The sequence below is a fragment of the Channa argus genome, chromosome 1, assembly GCF_033026475.1.
Source record: "Channa argus isolate prfri chromosome 1, Channa argus male v1.0, whole genome shotgun sequence".
Classification (NCBI taxonomy): domain Eukaryota; kingdom Metazoa; phylum Chordata; class Actinopteri; order Anabantiformes; family Channidae; genus Channa; species Channa argus.
This window is the reverse complement of record NC_090197.1, coordinates 22749850-22763673: the sequence shown is the minus strand read 5'-3', so window position 1 is coordinate 22763673 and position 13824 is coordinate 22749850.

Genomic DNA, 13824 nt, shown 5'->3' with positions numbered 1-13824 from the left:
CGTGAAAATCCAGGATACATTCATTTCTGGGTTGTTTGATCTCATGCAGTGACCGCTACTTCTATGTTTGCCATTAATTAACGCCATACTATTGGATTACAAATATTGATCCACTTTAATGTTGTAGCTGGTATGAAACCTATTTCAGCAACTTCATGCGCTGTTTTGACATCACACATCACATCTTTTGAATTGAATCATTATAATTTAAATTACTTTCCTGGCTGCTGGGTGGCTTGTGAATTTCACTTCGGAAGAAAATAAAGTCTTAATAATGTACTAAATTTATTTCATTACAACTGTAGTTATCAGAAATCTGTAGTGGAATAAGAGTATGATATTTGCGAATTAGTGATGTAGTAAAGTTGAAGTACTGTATAAATTAGCAGAAAATAGAAATACTATAGTAAAGCAGAAATGGATCAAAATTTTACCTAAGTACTGAACTTAATTAAAGTAAATTTCCTTTGTCTTTCTTTGTGCATCCAATGACTAAAATCTGAAACAAATTTTCATGTTAGTCAAAACGTATCCTTGGTTTCCCTATCATATTTCCTTGGTATCAATTATTAACCATGTCTACTGTGCACCTAAGTGGGACAAGGCCAGTTGTAATTTCTGTGCACAATAGATGTTATTGAGAACATTCCACAATGAAAGATGACACTGGTGCTCTCTGTAAATGTGTAAAGAAATCTGATCTTTTTTTCGATAAAGTGTGAAAAGAATTATTCTCATTTTGTCAAATCAGATCTGGGACCCTGTCTGTGTATGTGTGTGCGAGTAAGTGAGACTTTTAGTTATATTTCACTGACTAAGGGTCCCAAATCTCAGTATGTTGCAGGACAAAATATTAGTTGTCCCGGCAGCTTTCTTACTTTCAACTCTTTTGATCCCCTTTTGAAATTACCTTGTTTAACGTGTGTGACTGAACATCTTTCCACTCCCACCCAATGCCACACTCCTACCCCTCTTGCCCTACAAGCGGGTGAACAATTGTAATGCAATCCAACACTGTGCAGTTTCATTTGGTTTCCCTTTTGGTGTTTTTAGCCTTTTGTGCATAGATATTAAAATGTAGGTAAATTGCTTTATTTCAAAATATTTGATAGCTATTATGTAACAATACACAGTAATGAATACACTTTAAAAAATGCATACTTTTTGTTCATACTTTATACAGTTATTTTCACCTAATATTGTCCATAATAATATATATCATAATATATATCCATGTACATACATTTAAAATAACAGTTTGAGCAAGTTAAAATTTTTACAATAACCTCTACATCTCAAGAAAATATTAAAGCAGTTAGATTACAATAACTGTAGAAATAAAAAGTCCAACTATGAAATATAATGAAAGACAAGGAAAAACAAAAACAACAAAATAATATACCCTTGCATAGATTATAATATGTGTACATTCACTGCAAGTTTCCAACATTCAACAATTCAACTCAGACCAAAGTGTGTTTCGGAAGTTTCTTAAAATAAAACAAAGAACATAAATAATGACATGTGAATATGAAGTCCACAGAATAAATCCTTAGTATCTCAATGTTATGGCATATGGTAATATAGGAATTCAAGTTTGAATTAGTCCTACAGTAGGTATTGACGAATGCTTGTAGCACCTTGGTTCTTGGAGGAACGTTATCTCGTTTCTACTGTGTACTGTGTACCACTGTGTATAGTAGAAATGACAATAAAAGCCACTTGACTTGACTCAAACACAAGTGTATAAAGGAACATACCTGTCTGAAATCTAACTACTCTTGTGCTATAAACAGATATGTTAATGTGTAAATATTAAATGTGTAAATGTGTGTAAATGTGTAAATATTAAACAAATTTAAATAATAACAGATTCATCTCCATTACACTTCAGTGAGGCCTGACTGATTTGTAGGGTATGAAACTGAAGGAACATTTAAAAGCAGGCGTAGATTGCAGTGCCTCCTTGTGGTGTTTTATAAACACAACAACTCAGTGACATTGAAAGGTGGAAAGTCACTCTTACACACAAACACACACACACCAATAAAGCTTTGTTTGAGCTTCACAGCACTGCTGTGACAGACCCAGTTTAACCACTACCTGGGTATTTATGACTACATACTGTGACCTCTAATTGATCCCAGCCCTTCTGCAGAGGGCTTTAAGTATCAGGTATTCTGGGTAAACAAAGTTAATTAGAAAATGTTTCGATGGGTGGCATTTTCCTTTTGAGCAATTTATTCTTGCTTCTTTAATAATCTGTGACTTTCCACTGATGAGCTTGGATGCGCATGCAAGATTTATGACATTTGACGAGGTATTTACCTTCCAAATGTCAACCAATCATGCAGTTTACTCTCTGGAACGGATACGTGCACTTGAGCTCTTGAAACTATAGGAGATGTTTCAAGCATATTCAGTCCTTCTGACTCGAAGGAGACAACATGAGCAGGGCTTTCTGGGTCATGGTGAGAAGCAATTTGCAAGCTTGGACACACAGAGACACAAAGTTAGACAAACTTCATCATGTTTTTGATAAAGAATTCATCTTTTTCTCTATTCCCCCTCACTCTCTCATCTCGTCTGAGCAGCTTTTGCAGCCAGTGTCATCACTGTCACACACTAAAATGGCTTTACACCATGCACATTTGTCACAACACAATAAACTCCATTAACGACAGTGACAACATTATCTTCTGTTGCTTTGTTGTCTCTCTGCTAAGCAGGAATTCATTAGGGGAGGGAAGCTTGATGGCTATATAAAAAGGAGGCCTATCAGTGGCATTTAAAGAGTTAAAATTCTAATTAAAGTAATGTGAGGCAGCGCTGATAGTGTTGTCTGAAGATTGCAAAGCACTGGGACTTTTACTATTTCTATTTAACGTGTTAGTCTTCGGTTAAATCCTGAATGTGTTTAATTAAAGAGCAGTCAAGAACTCATCACACTAATGTTTCATTTTTTTTTTTACTTTTGTAGTCAAGGTGATGACAGGCAGAAACTTAAGGAAGAAGACATGAAAATTACGAGACAGGCAGCTCCTTCCTCCTCCTTCCTGTTTTATTAAGAAACAATCAAGCGAACAATCAGGGAACTTGCTTTGTATGTAGGTGTCCGTTTAATTTGAGCATTGCAGCAGTGCCTGTTTGCAGTGCTGATTTCATCGCTCTGATTGAACACTTGACTAATTTAATCTCATTTAACCGAGAGTTGCTTGTAAGGCTAATCATATTCATTAAAAAGTGAGAACTTCTATTCTTATCTCAGTACAGCAAGTGAGTTATTATGATGGACATCCATATTGTGTGCTTTCCATCCAGATTCACACTCACTCATTATCTGAGAGCCTTTCTGTTTCTGAATGCAGCATAACATTCTGTAGGTTTCTGTTTCTATTCTCAATAATCTATCATTTTCCTGTGAAAAATCCAGAGTGAGCTGCTTAGCTACATCGATAGATTCATGTATTTTCTCCTGCTATTTACTGCTGACAAGACAGAATTCTCAGTCAGGCAAAGCAGGTAATGACCTCTGCGATCCTGACTCTTAGGGGTCCTGAAACCCCCTAGGTGCAGTAGATGGCAATTAGCATGTGGTAATCTGATAAATTGCAAATCTGTTGAGGAATGGGCAGTACTGCTACTAAAGCTATCAGCTGAAATGATCAAATCCTTCAGGCAGATGCAGCACTTTTTTAGCCAAGTTTGTGCGTCCTCAGAGGATGGAGATATTGGTCTGTTTGTTTGTTATATTTTCACTATTGGCACAACATTTTGTACAGACCCAAATGAAATGTGAACCATGATGTTCACATTTTTGAGTCTGAGTGAAATACCTCACTGCTCCTGGATGTTTTGTCATAAAATTTGTTGCCGACATACTTGTCTTGACAGAAAAATTTGTAATAAGATTGGTGCACCATTTTGACTAATAATCATATGTCAAACATAAGGATGTTAGCCTTGTCACTGTGTGCATCCTCTCCTGCCAGCCTGTCTTCTACTTCTACACAACAAACAACAATGGGCCAATGAGAGGCCCTGACGTGTGACCACATGTTCCTTTTTGTCCTAGGTGGAGGCGACGCAATAGTCGACCTTCATTGACTCTAGTTCTAGTTCATTGATGTCAGCTCAGTGTGTTTCTGAAGCAGGACCTGATCCAGAGACTGTGGTTTATTTTCCAAGTCCCATGTGCAACTACATGTACTATAGGCCATGTTGTGTCCCATGCTTAAAATCACGCTGACTTATCAAACATAATAATTTTTCTAACAAACCCAGGGCTGGGATTGTCTGAATATAGGCATTTTGGTTTTGCTTATTTTAAAAGGACACATTTTCTAGAAGTCATGGTTGAATAATTATGGTCACATGACATCATTGCCACAAAGAAAGTGGCAGAAAGCACACACTTAATATCGGTTACGTGTTAATGTTGTTGGCAAAAATACAGTGAGGTCTGAGACCCACTGTCTCTGTTGGGTACATGAAGGCAACATCATACATGCACAATCAAAATAAAGAATGTGGGTTTAGGACATCCTCATCATGTTCTAAATGTTTTGTTAGGACAGTTATGTCATGTTATTTTTTTGTGGGTTTTTTTGTTTTGTTTGGCCAAATAACTCATGTAGAAAGGAACAAAGGCATCAGTGGCTCATGCATATTTAAAGAAATGAAAATGACTCAACTTTGACTAATGCCACTGCAAACTGTGCCATGTGTACGTTAATGTTCAGGCTGTATGAAGGTTATCCAGGCTGACAAGGCAAAAGAGAGCCAAGATTTAAATAACTATAGAAATGCAGCAGTGGCTACTTCTATGGGGAGAGACACTTGATGCAAGGTCAGAGCCAGGAGTGCTGTGACCGTTACATCAGTGGCTTTAGAGAAGCAGAATTAATCCGGAAATTCAGGATGTCAAGAACTACTTTTAGCATGTTCTGTTAAAAGTGCAGGTCCCATGATTCAGGCTGAGGTCACTCTGACACACTTCAAATGTGTGATTTGCTGGACAACTTCATGTAGTTTTTGTTTTTTACTCCTATAATGATCAACATTCAATGGTCAAAAGTGGAAAATTGTTCATGAGCAAAACAGACCACAGTGCTGTCATTTGTTGCCACAAGCATTACTGAGCAAAGAAACCTCACTGTTCTCTCTGTGTTAAAGAACAAACATGCATCTGCATGTTGTGCACAGTTGCAGAAGATGAAGCGGCTCTTTGATGAGTCTAAGACCAGAAAATTACTCATCCTAAAAATTATTAAAATTCAAGTTACGCTTTCCCGTGAGAACATTAACTGACAAGAAGACCTTTACTCTTTCATTTAGCCCAACAGTTTTGACACACTGCTCCATGGTCCATCACAAATGATCATTTCATTTGTGATGAGGCTGATGCGAGTCATAAATGGGTATTTATGAACGTGCTATGGTGTTGCAAGGCGCCTGCAGCCAGGCCTTATGAATGCATTAATCATAAGGTTATTAAGAGCAAGTTTAATTCCAGACTAGGGGACATTTAAAGCGCTCCTGCTTCACTGTTGCATATTATTCATATTATTCATCAAGTCTACTTGTCGAATTAAAAGTCACAAATCATACACAGTATATATCAGATAGTTTTTAAGGGTGACTTTTTACTTTAGTGCAGTATCTTCATTTTCCTTGAGCTAACCCTGGCATGACATAAACTTATTTGCTCCTGGAGGGGGAAAGTTTCTCCCTGTGCTTTTTTCATCTACAAGGTGATTTTAAAAATTAATAATAAAAGAATGCAAACATTTATTGCATTTGGCTCACACACCCTATACCCTTATTATGCATTTCAAAAGTACTTAAATTAGTTTTAAAACTGAGTTTGTTTATTTAAAAGGATCCTTCTGAAGTTTTCACCAAAGCTTAAAAACAGCTGAAGGTAAATCCAGTCATCTCTGTTGCAAATTATAGTCCTTATGGCAAATACTCAGACAGTAAATTGTGAAATCCTTTAGACTGTGAAGTGATTAATTGAACATTTGTTCCTCTAGAGGTAAGTACCAAATCTTTATTTCCAATTGAAACATTTGTCATGTTCAAGTGAAATTATGAAAAATGTAACAGCATATCATAGCAGAAGACCATCGAAGAGCTCCAAGACACTTACCATGACGGTGAAAATGCACTAATACCCTCAGTCCTTGAGAGTGTCTTCTATACTCTCTGATGAAATGAAAAGGTTTGTGTCATGCTTTAACCATTCAGTACCACACTGGCCTTGGCTGCTTTTTTTTATAACCTTATATCTCAGCCAATCTCCTCTGACACATGATTAATGACCCACTGACTTTCTTTGCCAGAATGGGGCCATCTACATAGTAACTCTATCACTTAAGACAGTGAAGGGCAAAGCCCAATAACATCGCCTGTGGTATCAATGTGATTGGATTCACACCAGAAGTGTGTATTAAAACTGAATGGCAATATCAGATTCAGAATTGTTGAAAATATCAGGCATAAGTAGAGATGGAATGTCAACAAATCTTATCTGGCTAATTAGAAAGTTCCCACTATAAAAAGACATTAAAGCTGCACTAAAATAATTTTTATATTTTTACTAACAATGGATCAAGTGACTGATTAATAGTAAATGGCAAGTGACAAATCCACAGAAGATGCACACAACACTTCAGCCAGGGAAACCCCCTAACCCTCTCTCATTTCTCTGTTTTCATATTTAAGCCTACAATCTTCACCCCATGTCAGTTTCACCACCTGTTTTCTGGTTACCAGCACTATGTTTACATCCATTTACTCTTTGTTTTCAACCCCAGTTTTTCAATTCCTGTTTGTCAATGTTCTTACTTCTGTCCACACTCTCTGTTTGTCTCCGTAATTCAGAACACCTGTTTATTTGCCTATTTATACTAAACGAGTTAATAAGCTATTTTTGGTGCTCTGTTGCCTGAAAATGGTGAAGGTTTTTTACATACAGACATTTTTTACTGAGATTCAACAATCTGGCAAAAATACAGTGAGGTCTGAGACCCACTGTCTCTGTTGGGTACATGAAGGCAACATCATACATGCACAATCAAAATAAAGAATGTGGGTTTAGGACATCCTCATCATGTTCTAAATGTTTTGTTAGGACAGTTATGTCATGTTATTTTTTTGTGGGTTTTTTTGTTTTGTTTGGCCAAATAACTCATGTAGAAAGGAACAAAGGCATCAGTGGCTCATGCATATTTAAAGAAATGAAAATGACTCAACTTTGACTAATGCCACTGCAAACTGTGCCATGTGTACGTTAATGTTCAGGCTGTATGAAGGTTATCCAGGCTGACAAGGCAAAAGAGAGCCAAGATTTAAATAACTATAGAAATGCAGCAGTGGCTACTTCTATGGGGAGAGACACTTGATGCAAGGTCAGAGCCAGGAGTGCTGTGACCGTTACATCAGTGGCTTTAGAGAAGCAGAATTAATCCGGAAATTCAGGATGTCAAGAACTACTTTTAGCATGTTCTGTTAAAAGTGCAGGTCCCATGATTCAGGCTGAGGTCACTCTGACACACTTCAAATGTGTGATTTGCTGGACAACTTCATGTAGTTTTTGTTTTTTACTCCTATAATGATCAACATTCAATGGTCAAAAGTGGAAAATTGTTCATGAGCAAAACAGACCACAGTGCTGTCATTTGTTGCCACAAGCATTACTGAGCAAAGAAACCTCACTGTTCTCTCTGTGTTAAAGAACAAACATGCATCTGCATGTTGTGCACAGTTGCAGAAGATGAAGCGGCTCTTTGATGAGTCTAAGACCAGAAAATTACTCATCCTAAAAATTATTAAAATTCAAGTTACGCTTTCCCGTGAGAACATTAACTGACAAGAAGACCTTTACTCTTTCATTTAGCCCAACAGTTTTGACACACTGCTCCATGGTCCATCACAAATGATCATTTCATTTGTGATGAGGCTGATGCGAGTCATAAATGGGTATTTATGAACGTGCTATGGTGTTGCAAGGCGCCTGCAGCCAGGCCTTATGAATGCATTAATCATAAGGTTATTAAGAGCAAGTTTAATTCCAGACTAGGGGACATTTAAAGCGCTCCTGCTTCACTGTTGCATATTATTCATATTATTCATCAAGTCTACTTGTCGAATTAAAAGTCACAAATCATACACAGTATATATCAGATAGTTTTTAAGGGTGACTTTTTACTTTAGTGCAGTATCTTCATTTTCCTTGAGCTAACCCTGGCATGACATAAACTTATTTGCTCCTGGAGGGGGAAAGTTTCTCCCTGTGCTTTTTTCATCTACAAGGTGATTTTAAAAATTAATAATAAAAGAATGCAAACATTTATTGCATTTGGCTCACACACCCTATACCCTTATTATGCATTTCAAAAGTACTTAAATTAGTTTTAAAACTGAGTTTGTTTATTTAAAAGGATCCTTCTGAAGTTTTCACCAAAGCTTAAAAACAGCTGAAGGTAAATCCAGTCATCTCTGTTGCAAATTATAGTCCTTATGGCAAATACTCAGACAGTAAATTGTGAAATCCTTTAGACTGTGAAGTGATTAATTGAACATTTGTTCCTCTAGAGGTAAGTACCAAATCTTTATTTCCAATTGAAACATTTGTCATGTTCAAGTGAAATTATGAAAAATGTAACAGCATATCATAGCAGAAGACCATCGAAGAGCTCCAAGACACTTACCATGACGGTGAAAATGCACTAATACCCTCAGTCCTTGAGAGTGTCTTCTATACTCTCTGATGAAATGAAAAGGTTTGTGTCATGCTTTAACCATTCAGTACCACACTGGCCTTGGCTGCTTTTTTTTATAACCTTATATCTCAGCCAATCTCCTCTGACACATGATTAATGACCCACTGACTTTCTTTGCCAGAATGGGGCCATCTACATAGTAACTCTATCACTTAAGACAGTGAAGGGCAAAGCCCAATAACATCGCCTGTGGTATCAATGTGATTGGATTCACACCAGAAGTGTGTATTAAAACTGAATGGCAATATCAGATTCAGAATTGTTGAAAATATCAGGCATAAGTAGAGATGGAATGTCAACAAATCTTATCTGGCTAATTAGAAAGTTCCCACTATAAAAAGACATTAAAGCTGCACTAAAATAATTTTTATATTTTTACTAACAATGGATCAAGTGACTGATTAATAGTAAATGGCAAGTGACAAATCCACAGAAGATGCACACAACACTTCAGCCAGGGAAACCCCCTAACCCTCTCTCATTTCTCTGTTTTCATATTTAAGCCTACAATCTTCACCCCATGTCAGTTTCACCACCTGTTTTCTGGTTACCAGCACTATGTTTACATCCATTTACTCTTTGTTTTCAACCCCAGTTTTTCAATTCCTGTTTGTCAATGTTCTTACTTCTGTCCACACTCTCTGTTTGTCTCCGTAATTCAGAACACCTGTTTATTTGCCTATTTATACTAAACGAGTTAATAAGCTATTTTTGGTGCTCTGTTGCCTGAAAATGGTGAAGGTTTTTTACATACAGACATTTTTTACTGAGATTCAACAGAAATACACATCCTAAACAGCGGAACGGCAGCACAGTTCTTAGTTGTGCTAAGCAGTTAACTACAACGCACAGATGTTTAAATAAAAAGCCAAAAAAAGTACCACTATGTGCTGCATTCACTGATGCAAGACAATCCTTAAAATGTTTCCTTATGTTATGCAACTGCATGCTTTCTGCTCTCTCTGTCATTGTCTGTCCTCCAGCCTCAGTTTTTTGGCAAGTACCCTCACCCAAAGTAGTTATGTGCTCTATTATAAGGTATATTTCTGGGAGAAACTGCACAAAATGATATGAAATGACCTGTGTCCATTGTCTGACTTGAAAATTGCTCAAATAATTGGTTTTGTCTTCAAAAGGCACTCCCTCCTCACTTCATTTCTATGTATTACTTCAGCCGGCAGCTGCTTTCTGCCACTCCTTTGTATTCTCAGTTGAGTTATTAAGGCTGGTAAACATGCCCCATCTGATTTCAGATTTCAGGTAGGGGGGGGTTAAAAATGATGGATCACAAAGGAGATTAAATATAAATAAAACCTTGACAGAGAAGAATATAAAATTTGAATGTGTGGGGGATGTGTGCTGCATGCCCAAGAATATTTGTTTCATTTATGGAAATCGTTCAAGGCCTATTTGGTTTCTCTGAAATAAGAAAAGCTGTGCCATTCATTTCCTGCTGAACAAGCACTGATTATGCAATATCGTTGAATATCTGTGAATTCCAGGTGGTGATTCTAGACATGGATTTGAGCTACTGTGTTAGTCACCGAATCTGTTGTTGCAGGTAGGACATCCTTCACCTAGCAGTGCAGCAGGAACTGCACTGACTGCTTTGATCATGATGCTTGGAAAATAAATTATGCACATGCTACACATCAATTATTCCTCTTGTCCCCTCAACCTGTTGTTGCTGGTTTTCAAGCACCAAAAAAAAAAAAGAAAAGAAAAGGAAAAAACACTGAGTAAACAATCTTGATATGCAGGGTTCCACTGGCCCAGGCCTTGTGTGTCACTTGGAACACAGTGGCAAGGACAGAAACCCATCTGCCACAACCATCACAGCCCAACACTAGCAAACGTCTTTCACTTGTCAATTGAAACTATTTTTCACTCCTGACATCTGTGTTGGCTTTCCATCTTGTCCGTAAATTGAATCTCAGATCCCCCTCCCTCCCAGGTTTTCGCTCAGTAAAAATGAAAGACACAGTTTGAATCCACAAACAAGACTCAACTCACAGAACCCAAGGATGAATTTCTTGTCCTGTGGTGCAGCAAATTGTGTTTTTTTTTCCTTCTCACAGCTTGAGGATATAATGCCTATAATTAATAAACATGAAGCAAAGCAATTTCTTTCTGACATCTGGTGACTTTGCTTGCTTGTATGAGTTACAGGGTTAAAGGTTTTCCTTACACATTCTATATGCTTAAAAATGTAGATAAATAGAGAGAGAAAAAGAAATAAACTGACTGTGGTTCTCATTTCTATTGGATAGAAAAAAACAATACAAGCATGCAAAGGCTAATATGTACTCTGATTTATACATTTCATTTCCTCCCACACACTATATATCAAATTGACTACGCTGACATTTCTCATTGTCTGGCTCACCTGTGCCTCCAGTCATACATTTATTCCAGCACTGACACTGATTCTCTGAAAGCGTTAAATCTCAAAAGACAATGATGCTGATGCACCTTAGCGCACTCCATCTGTGAAACTAACTATAGGAGCACATAGAAAAACAGCCAAGGATATATGTTGAAAGGATTAAGTTTCACTTTGTTTTGACATCTAATGAGATTTCATCAGGTGGCAGGGGTAGTGGGGACAGGCTAGGAGACAGTCCACAGTAGCCCAAGTTAACTGTGGGTGGTGAATTAGCCCTTTGATGGAGTGGAAGTGGGGACAGGGACAGCTGTGATGCCTGAGGATGGAGCTAGGACTGATGGGAAAGCGCTAAGGCTGAAAAACAGAAAAAGAGAGGGATGAAAAAAATGGACGTGCTTCTTCACGGCTATGTAAACCAGGCTGATGCAAATGGCTTTATTACCCCTGGGAATGTAATTCATACAATCAGTTGACTGGTGAAGCGGTGAAGATGCTATTTATATTAAGTGAGAATGGCATTACAGTGTCGGATTGAGTTCTCTCTCGCTTTCATTGAGGTGCGGCATGTGGGCCTAGGCTGGAGTTGATTCTTCATTTTATTCAAAAAAGAATCACTTCTATTTGGAAGCTAGTAGATAGAAAACTGCATAAAAACTGATTTCTGTTTACCCTTGAATGAACAATGAGTATACTGGGCTTTCATTGTGACTCACAAGGTTTTGCGTTGCGATGCAAAAAAAGGGCTCGAAGAAGTAATACCACCCACCTTCACATCTCTTTGAGACTGGCACCCTGAACCAAAGACTATTTTCTCGCTGCCAGTCATGCAGGGATAGTACTTCAAGGTCTGCCAAGGTTGAAAGCAAAAGATGTAGCTGATGTAAAAAGCCTCTCTCGCACTTCTTTGTCACTTTTGACAATGTGTGCAACCTTGCAATCCCCCTTTAATTTCACTATTACAAATCGGCAGATCAACAGAACCCATGCAGCATTGAATCTGTCACACACAACACACTTTGAGAAAAGGTCACTGGAGCAGTATGTGATGTGCACAGATCTGGATCTTTATTATAAGGGAGAATGACATCAAGCTAAGTAATAAAATAGATGAGAGCAGTCTTTATGTCACAGCTATGTAAAAAAAAAACAGTTTTGTAAAAGCTGTGTAAGGATTTCATCGAAGCCCCAAAGCAGTCTTCCCTCCCGCGATGCTGCAACAGCGTCTGAGCACATCACACTGAGGATCAATTTTAATGTAAGAGCAGACAGCAGGATAATTATCTTTCCAAGCTTCAAATAGGAATGTAGGTTGCATGCCGATCATTAATACATTATTGTGATGAGAGGCTGCTTTTGCAGTTGTGTCTAAATGCATAATTAATCAGCAGCATTGAAGCACTGAGATAAATTTTTGACTAATGAGAGATAAAGAATGTGTAAACAGCATTGAAATAGAATAGTAGGAAAACTGTGTTTGAGTGTGAGCATTTCTTTTTTTTTTTTTTTTTGCTTTCTCTGCTATTGCCAAAATTTATTTGCAAGCTAAGGTCTTGCTGCACAGTCGTCTCTCCGATGAAAAAAGGAAATCAAGTAGCATGACAAGATTACACAGTTGGAGGGGATTGCGCTTCACACTTGTAGTCTTGAAGCTAAAATATGCAGGTGTACCAAAATTTAACACACAGTGAAAGCAAAAAAAAAGAAAAAGAAAGCACATTTTTCCTCTCATCGAGACTGGCACTTTAGGAAATATCTAACAGGGGAAATGAAATGGATTGATTTGTGCTGTGATATTCTAATGGTAAAGCTATGTTTAGCTTTGTCAGATCAATGTAGCATTGAGAGAAATGAATGGCTTTGTAATGCATTCTTTCACAAAATAAACTTCCCTTATCCACTCCTTGATATCTCAGATATAAAAGTACTACACTGGAAGGTAATGTGGACTGGTAGCATTCTTGTTGTGTGGAAGGGATCAATTTGTCACATTAAAGCATGAAGTTGTACCTGCATTGTGCTGCATAATAGAGGGCAGATAAGCCCTTGTCTTTCCTCGTTTTGCTTTCTAGTTTTATATATTGGTTGGCTCCTGGATCCCTGGAGACGGGTATGAAATGGAATGAAATCCCACCGTGGGAATACTCCCATAAACTCATGGTGAAATCCCTTGCTTCCCTTCATCCAATCTACTTCCCCTCAACTACAGATGTGGGGAATTAAGAGATAAACAGAGTAGAAATAATCCAATTACTTCTAATGGCCATGCCAATGATAGAAGTATCTGAGGAGAAAGTGTCTTGGATCCTTCAAAGACTGTTCTAATTACTGTAGTGGAGCAGCAGTGTTTACAAAACACACTTCCACAGTGAGTTACACAGTAAAACATGCAGATTTGTATGAAAGCTGCTCTAAGTAGCAAATGAAAATAAGTGTTAAAATAACTTTTTATTAGTATTAGTTTTTATTAGTATTAGTATATTAGTAGTTTTTGTACTTGCAGCTTCAAGAGATCCATGGCAATCAAACATGGTTGTGACATCTCATTTTCAAAAGTTTTCTGAAATACTGTGACCCAACAAAGATCCAAGTTGGACTGAATCGTTGTCATAATTGAAGAAATCTTTGGCTTGAAGTTAGAATGCAATCAAATAT